This window comes from Orcinus orca, chromosome 19 (assembly GCF_937001465.1).
Source record: "Orcinus orca chromosome 19, mOrcOrc1.1, whole genome shotgun sequence".
NCBI classification, from domain to species: domain Eukaryota; kingdom Metazoa; phylum Chordata; class Mammalia; order Artiodactyla; family Delphinidae; genus Orcinus; species Orcinus orca.
The window spans coordinates 24,166,303-24,179,252 of NC_064577.1; the positions used below are offsets into that span (position 1 = coordinate 24,166,303).

A 12,950-nucleotide genomic window follows, 5' to 3' on the forward strand; every position below is an offset into this window, starting at 1 on the left:
AGCAGACAAGCACAGATGGCTTCACGTGATCCAGACTCACAGGAGGTCATTCCCGAGGAAACAGCCAGCCTGCTGGACTGGGGAAGAGCCACTGTCAGGTCTGTTTATCCTGACCAGGGGGACTTTCTGTCTCCCCCTGTAAATCCCAGGTGGAAAACCCCAACTGAAGAAGCTGATGTATTTCATACACAAGCCACGTGGGACCGGCTTTATGATGACCGCGATATTCACCCAGTGAATACACTCATTTCCCAGGTCACGGTAAACACTGTGGTTAAGGGGGCTCCTTTCACACGGGCGCCCTGTGTACCTTATGGTTGCAAAACTGAAAAACAGTCTGGGAAGCCTTATCCAGTTTGCTCTCTCAGCTTCCCCGTCGTGTGTCGTACAGACGCTAATAAAAACAATAGGTTTATTAACAAGAGTTTAGGAGGAGGCAGAGGGGAGAGTCAAAGGACTCTTCCAACAAGGTAGCAATTTTAAAAGGGTTCTTCAGAAATAAGGTAAATAAAGTGAGTATTGATAGGAGTGAAACAAAGAGGAAACAGAGAGGGAAGTGTCATGGGACTCATCCCATGGGGGTGGACGTTTTTAGATGGTCATTAAGGAATGAGATGAATAAAACGAACATTGATGGGGTTAACACAAAGTTTTATTATAGCACCAAAGGTTGGGTGGGCCAAAGCGACACCCTGCTGGTGCCCAAATGTAAAAGGGCTCCAAACAAGCTGGAAGGTAGAGATTGCTGTGAGAAATCTGACCAGCCGTCGCTTGGGGCAAAGGGTCAGGCCGGTTAATCAAGTTAAAGGTGGACAAAAGTGCCAGGGTCCCTCGGCTCGGCCCCTCTCTGGGGACCCAGAGTCTTTTGCACAAGATGGCTGAAATGGTCTGAGGGTGGAGAAGAGAAGTTTCCAGGAGTCCTTAATACAGGAGTCCCAGGAACTGTGGTGCCAAAACCCATCGGTGGAGGCTGGACTCTGCTGCAGTTAGACTGAGAGAGCGTTAGAGTGTGAGCGTGGATAGGATTATGAAAGCTGGGAGGTTTAAGCAATGTTACGTAAAGAAGTGGTGTCACGTTGTTTGCGAATCGATGTTACGTCTGCCTGGGGAACACTTCCTCAACCTAATACTGTAAAACCAAGATGTGTTGATGAAATCTTAAGGAAGGCCACAGTGAGGAACGTAAGGGTTGGTGGAATTAAGGTAAGAGTTTGTAGGAACATTGGTATGTGTGAACAGGCTTTCTGTAATGTGGTTTCTTTACCTATTTGTGTGATGGGGATGGAGACTGTGTCTGGCTGGAGAACGTTTCCCCACCTAGTACTGTAAAACAGAAGGCTATAAATCTGCCCTTCGACTGACATTAATTGGACATGCTTAATGGGAACCAGTAAGATTGCCTGAGCCCACACAGTATAGACTAGAAATTGGAGTGCTGGTGGAGACAGATCGCGCGTGTGATGGCCCTCTAGACCAGGGCTTATGGTAAGAACCTGCGATCACCTCCCATCGAGGACTTCCGGTCCTCTGCACCAGAGCATTTCCATTTGAGGGACATTTACTACCTTGCTGTCTGACATTATTGCTGGAAGCTACTGCTAAGACTGACATAAAATGATCTTAAAACCTGAAACACCCACATTGTCTTGGGTGATGTCAGAGACACGCTGTCGAATGAGGGTGGCAGTACCCAGAAGAGTTCCATAAGCAAATGGAAATGATTTATACAGGGTCGTGCTCCCTGGCGAGTGTGAGGAGGGATAATCCCTAGCAGGAAGCCTCTTTTTCTCCAGGACTGACTCTGGAACCGTGGGAGGAGCTGCTGGATTGGGAGAAGGCAAACACAGAACAGCCTGGTGGGCTGAATTGCACACTGTTTTCCTAGTACAGATGGGAGGATTGAACAGTGGTAAGAGCCCCTCTGTTTGGATTTTTACTCATGAGCAGCAGTAGCCAATGGCCTGGCCATGAGGTCAGACAGACAGCAATTGGAAACCTGGCCTATTGAAAGGATGCCTGTTTGGGGCACGGCCCTATGGGAATTTGGGGGATGCCCTAAAGTAGAACATGACAATGCCCATCAGAAGAACCCTCTTCCAGTTTTGGAAGGTGATTGGAAACGACGAGCAGCTATCGCCATGTGCTTGCTTAAGGTGGCTGGCCCCGCAGATCCATGAATTAAGTGGACATCGGAGTCTGCAGCAATGCAAAGACGGGCTGAATCTAGACATATTCCTCTTGTTCCTTCTGAGGCGCAAAATGCTAATAGGAGCTGTTCTGTCTGCCAGCAAAAGAGAGAGAGATTGCAGGCGGCTGTGCAGTACATTCCCAGGTGGGAAGACCCTGAGCACAGCTGGCCAGCGAGACCGATGCAGGAAGCCCCGAGGGGCTCCAAGTGGGGCCTGAGAGGAAGAGGCACGGGCTCTAGACTGGGCTTTGCTTCCCCGGCAGTCGATGCAGTGCTCCGTGTGCCACAAAACAACTGGAGCAGAACGTAGTGTATCCACGTGGATGGCTCAGTGTCCCCTCTTCAGACGAAGGAACTCACTGTATAGCTGTCGACTGAAGAAAAATGCACAATGTGAGAGATGTGAGTTCAGTTTTATTGGGGGCTAAAACGGGGACTATAGCCCGGGAGACAGTATTTCAGATAGTTCTAAGAAACTGCTCCAAAGAGGTGGGGGAGAAGGTCGGTGTTCTATCTGACGTCAGTGAAGGGAGCGCGTAGGCTCAGGCGAGCACACGTGTTGGCAGAGCCTGGCTGCCGGTCACGAGGAGCGGACGTCACCGTGAAGGATTTCAGTGCTTTTCTAGATACGAGGAGATGCAAGACCTGGGCTCCTAAAATCTTCTCCTGAAAATATCTGACTCTCTGAAGGCCTGTTCTGCCAGTTTCTCCCAGAGCACAGAGCGCCTCATTCCTGGTCTCCACCCTGAGCTCCTTTCAGGGGGTGTTGAAGGTCAGCGGCTGCAGCGGCTCCTGATTTAATCCTCGTGGAGGCAGATGGCAAGTGTCAGTCTGTGGTTGGCGCAGCCGATAATGTCTGACCCTGGGCACAGGGATCCCCTCGCAGCCGATAATGTCCGACCCTGGGCACAGGGATCCCCTCGCAGCCGATAATGTCCGACCCTGGGCACAGGGATCCCTCCTCAGGCTGGGCCTGGCAGTTAAACATGTCGTCCAAACAAGGGGAGATACAAGCATGAAGGGCTGGCTTACACGCCTTCGTGAGTGTGTGCTCACACTCAGCATGAGCACGGGTGGGGCTCAAGGAGTGTCCGTCCCCACGGGATAGATTCCTCTTTTTTTTTCTGGTGGATCTGGGAAGAGCAGGTGAGGAAGGGGCTGCTCTACTTCCTTTCCCACATCACCTCCGCTTTTCAACATTCCCCCTGCTCGCTGCAGTGGCCACAGGATCAGCGCTGCAACTACAAGGGCTGGAAGGAGGGATGACTCCGAAGCGAGGAATAGTAGCTGTTTTTAACCTTTATGTCACACTTCCTGAGGGCCTGATGGGGTAGGATGTACCTTCATCCCATCTGCCAAATAGGGATCAGCAGTGAATTCATCTGTATTGCCTGGGGTAAAAATCGCCCAGTAGGTGAACCTCTGTAAGCTCTGTCACCCACTCTGTGTGGACAGGGGTGGACCGAGGGGGAGGGGCTTGCTAGGATAGTATTGCTGCCTGCTGTCTAGTCCGGCACAGGGGCTGAGCCCAGCGTCCCTCCCAAAGGTGGAAAAGATTGGGGATAAATGGAGAGAAGGGAACGTAGCAGCTGGGAATAAGAGAATAAATAAACGAGTTATGTTATGGAAGGAGGGCAATCCAATATTAAGTAACGTCTCAAAAGAGGTTCAGGGTAAGAGATGATATTGTCTCTTAGCTCTGTTATGCCAGACACCTGAAGGGGTGAAACCATATGTTACTGAAACCACTCCTGCTTTTGGAACCTGACAAACTGGATAGAAACCTGTGTCCGCATCCTGGGAGACATTTCATATGATACGAGGAGGGACTGGATAGTTATTCATGACTGACTGGGATTCTAGTAGTGTGCCATTTTCCTGTGACTTTTATGATTGTTTTCCTGTAAGAGATCTGTGTTCGAAGACCGGGGGTAGATTTTGTGATTTTTATGTGTGTATATGTGTATATATATATATATATATATATATATATATATATATATATATCTTGATCTTTGCCCCACTTCTGGCTCAGAGCTCTTATAACCCTTCGAATGTCCTAAGTGAGAAAGGCCCTAAAGGGAGTGAAATACTGGAGATTAAAATCTCAGAAGTCAAGAAAATTAAAATCTCAGAAGTCAAGAAATCGGGGATACCGATTACATGTAGAATATGGTAGAATATGGTCTTGGATAGTAGAGGCGAACATCATACGTGGGGAGGAGATGAAAACAGTTTTCGAGTAGAGTGTTGATAGCTTGGGGTGTTAGTCGATTCTTGCTGTGGTAGCAAACAACCTCAGTATCTCAGAGGTGTATAAAAATGCAAACCTCTTTTGCTCACGTCAGGATGAAGTTGGCTGTGACCTGGTTCTGCTGGGCTCGGCTGCATGTACAAGCCCACCAAGCAGCCCCATTTAGGATATGCTGTTCTGATGCTGGGGGACAAGAGCAAAGAGGCAGAATCACAGTAGAAGCTGATTAAAGGTTCAGCCTATATGCAGGGAACCCTAGTCACTAACATTTCAGTGGCCAAAGCAAGTGGCATGGCCTATCCCAAATCAGTGGTGTAGAAGTACATTTTGCCCATAGGGAATCATGGTGAATGAATAATGCATCTGCCATAGTTGCTAGCTTGGATACTGGGGTTACCCCAAATGTTATGGGCTCTTGTTAAGAAGAGAAAGATTGTAAACCAGTTGCTAAAGCTCAAAGAGATAATCATTACAATAGCTAGAAATGTCTGGGTAATAGGTCATGTTAATATAAAAAACTGAGAAGGACAGTGGCCAGACTTTGGCATTTTTATGCTTTGTATCCTCTTATGAGACTATATCCTTCAACTAAAGACCAGGTAAGTGGTTCAGCAAAGCAAAATAAATGTAGTGAACTAGATACAGATCTGTAAAAGCTCATTACATAGACCGTTTTCCTTTTTCAGCAATTTCTTTCTAAAAAAATCATCATAATCCCACTACCTTTTCCTGTTGATAAATGTGCAGGAGTGAAATGCCAGTCCATTGAGTGAGTTGGAAACTCTTCATGTCTACAATCAAAAGCTTGGCTAACTTCTTGCATTTCTTTTTGTATTTAATTAGACACTAAAGATATAGAGACATTATTTTCTTGGAAAGTCTGGCGAGTTGCATGACTAAGCCTTAATTAAAACAAGGACCTGGTTCTGTTTCTGCTGTGTCCTGGGAGAAAGTACCCATGGAACCTCTTGATAAGTCTCTCTTCAGAAACACATAACTCCAGCTTCTTACAGAGGAGTGAGAAGTAAAAACGTGTACCCACTCCTGCATTTCGTTTTCTCTGGATTTATTGCAATCATAGGAAAGGGAATATTGTTTGATGTTATTCTGCTTGATATTCATGAAAATAGCTCACATTTATTGAGCTTAGAATCAGCCACTTCTCTGTACATAGATTACTTAACTGAATACTCATAATGACAGCACTAGAAAGCAAGTGTTATTATCTGATTCATTTTATAATTGAGTAAAGCATGAAAAGGCTAAGCATAAATTGCACAAGTTGCATATGGAATAAAGTAATGGAATCAGGGTTCAACCTATGTAGTGTGGCTCAAAAATCTGAATGAACCAGTAGAATATACCTGTGATTCTCAGACTGTGCTGACACACGCTGGGTTATTATAGATAACTGATGGGGTTATTTTAATTTTTCTAGAGAATCATCTCTTAGATATCATGTAGATTACTATATCCAAGTCATTTTAACTAACTACTCAATAAATTGAATTTTTAGGTATTTCTTTTGGCCTCAGCGCGTCATGAAACAGTTCCTGAGACGCTGAGAGTGTTATGAACTGAGGATGTTTGGGAGCCTCTGTAGTATCCTGTCTCCACACGCTGGCTACTGCAGTGTGTAGTAAGATTCCAGACATCTCCCTCTGATTGGCCACTGACATCTTGTGCATCTGAAGCTTTGTCGTTCTCATTATTGCTTTCTATTAAAATTGCTAGTGTTTCTTCATCTTTACTCTTTCTTTCATCATTACTGTTAGCATTATTATTTTGAGTAGTGGTTATCATATTTAGAAATATGCTTGGCTAAAAAATTATAAAGAGGTTTGTCTTCTTTGTTTTGCGCACTCCGGGGACCTGAATATTGAATCTAGTAGAAAGGGTCCACCAGATCTAGGTATTCAAATTTTCATGTGTAAGAAATTTTAACTCAGGACTTTCTATCAAGATGAAAAAGAATGTGTTGAGATTAGCCAACCACAGTGTTTGTAATGGGAACTATATATATAGTTTAGTATACAAGTTTATATTTGAGAAATATTCTTGAATTCCTCAAGAAAGTTCTGGTACTAAAATTGGTTTTCTAGTACGGGTCTTCAGTTCCACCTCCCCCCGCCCCCAAATGTAGTGATAATTCTTAACCTGTGTAGTTATAGAGATAGTTCAGGTTGGGACTGAAATTTTCCTCTACATTTTTGGAATCTACTCTGATGGTCAACTTGGTCTTGTACAATACCCATTTCTTGCTTCAGGACATGTTTTTAGCCACTGAAACATTCTTAATCTTTGCTTATGCATTTATTCAAGGCATAAATTCATCATTGAATTCCTAGTATTGATTAACCATGTTCTTTGGAAGGTTTTCTTTTATATGATATTCTCTGCTAATGCCTATTACAGAAAACGACAGGACAAAGCTCTGTTTTTCTGCTTCTCTCACCTGATCCCTCTGGGGTTTCCTTTTCTCTGAAGTAATAATAATTAGCAAGCCAAGGCAACGAGAGTCATGTTTAAAATCTTTTCAGTTGCGGTATATCGCTCTGCTTGGCACCTGCCAGTCAAATGGATGCTGCATTCCTCAGCAGCATGGCTTGACTTGTCAAGAGGCTTGAAATACGAGCCTTTACCTGACTCTTCACTGAGTAGTAGTAGCTAGAATCTTCCTGCCCAGGAACCTGTCTAGATTTGGGTGACTTTGCTGACATACGGAAGTGTTATGCTCTGAACATATGCTGCCCCAAATTCATCTGTTGTAGCCCTAACCCCCAAGGTGACTGGCATTTGGAGATGAGGCTATTAGGATTAGATGAGGTCATAAAGGTGGGGCCCTAATGATGGGATTAGTGCCCTTACAAGAAAAGACACCAGAGCACCCTCCCCTGCAACTGCCCCCAGCAAGAAAGCAGCCATCTGCAAGCCAGGAAGAGAACTCTCATCAGAATCCGATTATACTGGCACTCAGATCTCAGACTTCCAGACTCCAGAACTGTGAGAAAATAAACTTCTGTTAAGTTACCCAGTCTGTCGTATTTCCTTATGGCAGATCTAGCTGAGCAGTAAAAGTAGGCACTCAGAATTTGTGGTTGCTTGTTTGATTGATGGTCAGCATCTGAATATCTTGTCAATTAGTTTCTTTTAACTCAGCCTGACAAACTGTGGGCACTATGAATTCAGTAAGATAAGGTCAGAAGAGTCTCTGCAAAGCATCAACTGATTTCTGTCTGAAACAGACAGATCCTGCAATCTCTTTTTCATTGGTCTAACGAAAGAGAAGAGAAACTCGGTCACCAATCGACATCTTAGAGTGAATTCGCAAAAGAAGTGTAGACAAGCAGTGTAGACTTCTACTGCTCAGGAAATTGACCACACTTGCTGCCAGAGCTCCTGACTCAGCCGTGAGTGAACTGTAGCTGGTCTGTGACCGCCTAGGGAAGTTTCAGACATTGCTCCGGATGTTAGAACATGCCTGAATCGTGTTAATGATTGTAACAGCAAGGACTGTAAACAAGCACAATCATATTAAGCCTAAAAAGCAGAATGTGCTGGCATGACAGATGCTTCATTGCATTTTATGCTGAAATGAATATAATTTTGTTAATTTGGGGGAATGACTGTATGAGTGAAGTTTCCGTTTTTTTAAATGTTTTTGACATGTTGAAAATTTTCTAAAAGATGAGCTTGTTTGTAGTAGGTTTGGTGAATATTAACCGAGAATGGAAAGCAAACTTTAGCATGCCAGTAATCCTGCTTCTTCTGTACAAAGTGGAAAAATAAGCCCTGTGGCTTATTTCATACTCTGCTGTGCTTGTGAGTTGAGACAAAGTGTCACCTAAGTACTGATATAACTTCCTGTGTGTTACAGCGCTATTGAGAGCTTACTCCTGAGGTTCTTCACCGCATTCATGTAAACAAGCTCTTCATTAACATGTGAAGGCTTATTTTCGGCCTTACAAAATGTGTCAATTTATTAATTTCATATTTCCCGTTGTTACCATTTTGACAGATCTTTCTGCCCCTGTTTCTTGTTCATGTTCTATTTTTCATATTTAATACTTTAAGGTATTTTTTTTGGATGGGGGTTGTGTCTCAAAATCTGTTTCAGGTAGAAGAGAGCCACCCAGTACTGGTCCTGATGCTGACTTATGGTAACAATATTGTATAAGTATCCAAGCTCCTGAAATGTTGATCTCATAGGTCTGGGATATGGTCTAGGGATCTCCCCATATATGTATTTTTAAAAAGCTCCCCATTTCATCTTGATGTGCAGGCAAACATAAGGACCACCGAAATGGAGAAGTTATAGCTGATGACCAAGCCCACAGTTTGATACTGTAGAATGCTTGCCCTGTGAAGCAAAGTTGAATTCCTTTAAAAGGTATGTAGTTTTCAATAAGGCATATCTCCTCTTGGCCTGAGGGTCTTCATTTATGGAATCACACGTTTGCACTGTCTCTAAGAACTGATGAACTTGTAATGCAAACAGATTTCTTTTAGTTCTGAATGAGTTAGATAGGTTCTCCATTATGCCTTTATGAGCAGTTTTAGTCTTTGCTGTGTTTAGGATGACTCTGGTTAGCATGATCATACAGTTTATCCTTGGGGAAATTATATCATCTACTGTCTAGTCAAGAGGTTTCTTCTTCTTCGCATGGCACCATGTAGGGCTCTTTAAAGTATTTACGTTTGCATCGAGGCCACACTTACTTCCTCATTAGGCCGCTGATTGGCTCGGACCAGTGTCATCTCTGTCATTGAGACAGTGACCCAAAATATTCAGCCTACTGATCCTAGGCTGATTACCTTGCCTTTATATTAGAAATGTGTAGGGATAGCACATGCTGTAATCTCTTGATTGAGAATTAATAAGCTGATGAATTCTGAGTACTTCTTACATGCTAGGCACTGAGAAGGCAAAAAGGTGATACAAATCAGTCTAGTCATCATTTCACGGCAATGAAGAAGAAAGACTTGGTACTGACTACAGAAGAACAGAGGAAGGGCATTAAAATAGGTCTACAGAATTAAAGAAAGCCTCTGGTGGAAGTGACGCCTGGGCATTGTCTTGAAGTGATGAGTCAGAATTAGCCAGGAATGGGTGAGTGGAAGGGTGTTCCAGGCAGGGGAGGACAGCAGCAGAAGCAGAGTCACGGAGGTCTCAGGTTACGGTGTGCTTCTTGAGACTGAAGAGACTTCAGTTTGTTTGAACATCAAATATGAACAGGGAGAAAATGAATTTTGTTTGCTTGAGAGTTTAGAATTAGACAGTGAAGTACAGTGACGTACGATGGCTGTACGTCATAAGAAAATGCCTAGCCCGGGTAAAACGAAGGTGCAGAATCTGGATCCAAACGTAGTCTGTTTGACTTTAAACTTGGAATTTTGCCACTAGATGTTACATGGCATGAGATACAATACTTGGAGAACCTCTGCTCACTTTGTGGGCAGATGGGACACGTGATGTCGGCGTGGGTTAAGATTGAGTTATCGTTTGACTCTGTCAGTCCTTCCGTAATAAACCGTTGTGTCTGATTATACATTGGGAGATATATCGACACAGATGGAGGTAAACTAGTTACATTCCTTAAAGGTTTCTCTTGAATAGACATGCTTATGAATGACATCCATTGTAAGCTCTTGGAGGCCAGTGGTATCTTATTTCTGTTTCTGTGTCTCTGGTGACTTGCCCAGTGCTAGGATATAACGATGACTTAGTTCATGTTATTTGGATGAATGTGATGAACAGGATGAAAGAGCTAAATGAAGATAGAGGAGCTGATTTACATGAGATCTTCTTAAATATATGCCCATCACAAGAGTGCATTGATCTCGTATACAGTTAAGATTGAAATAGGGGGAAAAGGCACTTTTAATAAGACATTTCAGACTATGCTTTCTGAAAGATGTGTTGGTACCTGGTAAGAAGGGATGGGGGCAGGAACAGAGACGGAGGGACACAAATAACATGAGCTGCCATTGATACTGGATAATTTTCAGTTATTTTATGCTAGAAACCAAAAACATCTCTGAAGTGGGCTGCTGTAGTTTGAGAATCAGACCTCTCATCCTACAAGAATCATCGAGAGTGGCCCCACCAGGGAGAAGTGTAACACTAGCTGGGAGGAGTGTAATTACAGAAAATCAGAAGTCCCCTAAGAGTCCCAGTGACTGCTGAGTCCTTTATACCAACTGATGAACATCTTGCTGTCAGATCAAATTTATTGATCACTCAAACATGGCATTCTAGTTGCTCCTTTTCCTCTGATGCCTGCTTACCTCTCCCCATTCTTTATTTGTATTGGATTTTTTTTTTTTTTTGGAGAATATATATTACAGGAGACATCTGTAAAAGCAAGAAGGTGATTAATAATGCATACCGACTGAAATGAGGCTGCAGCCCCATTCATGCTGATGTGGAGAGACCAGAAGTTTTCATTGCCAGTGGTCTTGCCTGGTTGTGCTGGGAAATTAAAACCAAACCTTAGATATTTGGAAATGGTTTGGTTAGAGACAGGTGAAAGTGTCTGGTTATTCTAGATGCTCTGTGGCTTTCAGGTTGAGTCTCTGATAGCCAATGCACGTTCAGACAGCATATTTCAGGATTCTGCAAGGGCCAAGTCTGTGCTTCATCTAAGCAGAGACATGGCTTCAGACTTTGGGAATGAAGAACCGTAAGGTCACACAATGTGCTCTCCCAAGTGCAAAGATGCTAATTGGATTATGGATTCCTGACAATTCCGTGGATTCACTTCATTTTGCTCAGCTGCAAGACAGAGGCAGTTATAATGATTAGTCTTTGATTATGTTTGCATCACCCATCTCTCCCTTTTTGCTGGTCTTAATGGGAGTGATCTTCATCTACATTCTCTGACTTTTAATCTACACCATTTTCCTCAGTTTGTATTATACGTTTAAAGCATTTACAGATTCTTTTCCCCCATATAGGTTATTAGAGAGTATCGAGTAGAGTTCCCTGTGCTACACGGTAAGTGCTTGTGGATTATCTATATTATGTATAGTGGTGTGCACGTATGTATATGTATAACCGAACCGCTTTGCTGCACACCTGAGACTGACACAACATTGTAAATCAACTATACCCCACTATAAAATAAAAATTAAATTAAGAAAATGTTAGGATATAGTACACTTTAAAATTTTATTTCGTTGCACAGTTTCTTAGACACAAGCTACCTACTCTGCAATATCCCATTTCCATCGAAATAAAATGAAATCTGGAGTCCTTGGAGAGCAAATGAACTTATTGCTGTGGCTGGGGGACTGAAGAAAGCCAGAGGGTCTCTGAAAGGGACGCAGACTTTTGCCGCAGACACAGGCAGAAGTGGGAAACAGGGTCTGCAGGTTATGAACGCTCATGTCTCAGAACTTTCCTGAGATCTCCCGCGAAGTGTTTGGTTGTTACTTTTCTTGGATACACTCAATTCTTTCATAATCATCCACATGCTTCTTTGGTTAGCTCCATGAAAATAGCAATAAGTGATTTCTTCCACTTTAGCAAAAATCATCTTGATACTCAATGAACTGGCATGCCCCCTCTTATTTTCATTCTGATTAACAACCAGTTTTCTTTGGAATAGAATAATTCAGTCAGCCATGGAAAGCCGGTACTCATTTTAGCACTGCACAGAAGAAAGCTGGTAAGAAGTTTGCTGAAAGGAAAATCATGGAAATTTAGGGTTGATCCATGTATATTTTGCTAGATTTCCACCACTCAGCCTATCACTCTGTGACCTGAGACATTTTCTGAGGCTTTAGTGCTCCACAGGCTTTTGCTTTTGATGACCTGATGATCAAGTCAGCTGATACTCAGAGAGTGCGTGAACTCCCTGAAGGAAGGTATCCACAGCCTCGCTTTCCATTCCCACCCGTTTTCCTTGATTTGTTTGCACTCCTGTGATTGCTGTCATTTGATTGCCCAGCTACGTCCCACTGACAGCTATTCATGTTGCAGTGATTACGAAGAGAACAGGAAGGGGGAACACAGTGCACTCAGTTTTGTCTACAGTCAGAACTCTAATCTTGCGGCTGCCTTTGGAGATGATAGCAGAAGCCTAAGATGCGCTTTCTTCTGCGTTTGGATGGGAAAGTATGTTCAAATTTAACTGAGATCCACATTCCACATTTTTGTTAATATCAAGTAAGTTGGAGAATAGGTAGTTGGCAGATGCAGAAAAAAACTAACTTCACATTTAATCACTATTTTACAATGTTAATCAGACTGAAACACTATAATAGCTTTTCAAAGCTAAGCATATGTAAGAATTATCCATTGCTTTACTGGAAATTTGAAAATTACCTGATGAGTCAATGGAGGTGATTAACATTGCTATTGAATATTTAAACAGAATTTTCATGATGATCTCTGAGTTTGGGAATTAAGAGAAATAAGGTGAAGGAAGATTGATTTCATAGCTGGAGGGCTGTCTTCATGTATGGTTTTGATGTGGTATTTCTAGGACACAGCCAGTAATATTA

General features: G+C 43.1%; 1 long non-coding RNA gene across 1 annotated transcript in view; it reads left to right on the forward strand.

The window, feature by feature from the left end:
* Positions 1 to 1,092: 1,092 nt before the first annotated feature.
* The window catches only part of LOC117203534 (uncharacterized), a 136,567-nt gene continuing 124,709 nt past the window's right edge, over positions 1,093 to 12,950 (forward strand). Inside the window, exons 1-2 of the long non-coding RNA XR_004486320.2 lie at positions 1,093 to 1,203; positions 8,725 to 8,832. This is a non-coding gene — a long non-coding RNA (uncharacterized LOC117203534). The remainder of the gene's footprint in view (positions 1,204 to 8,724; positions 8,833 to 12,950) is intronic.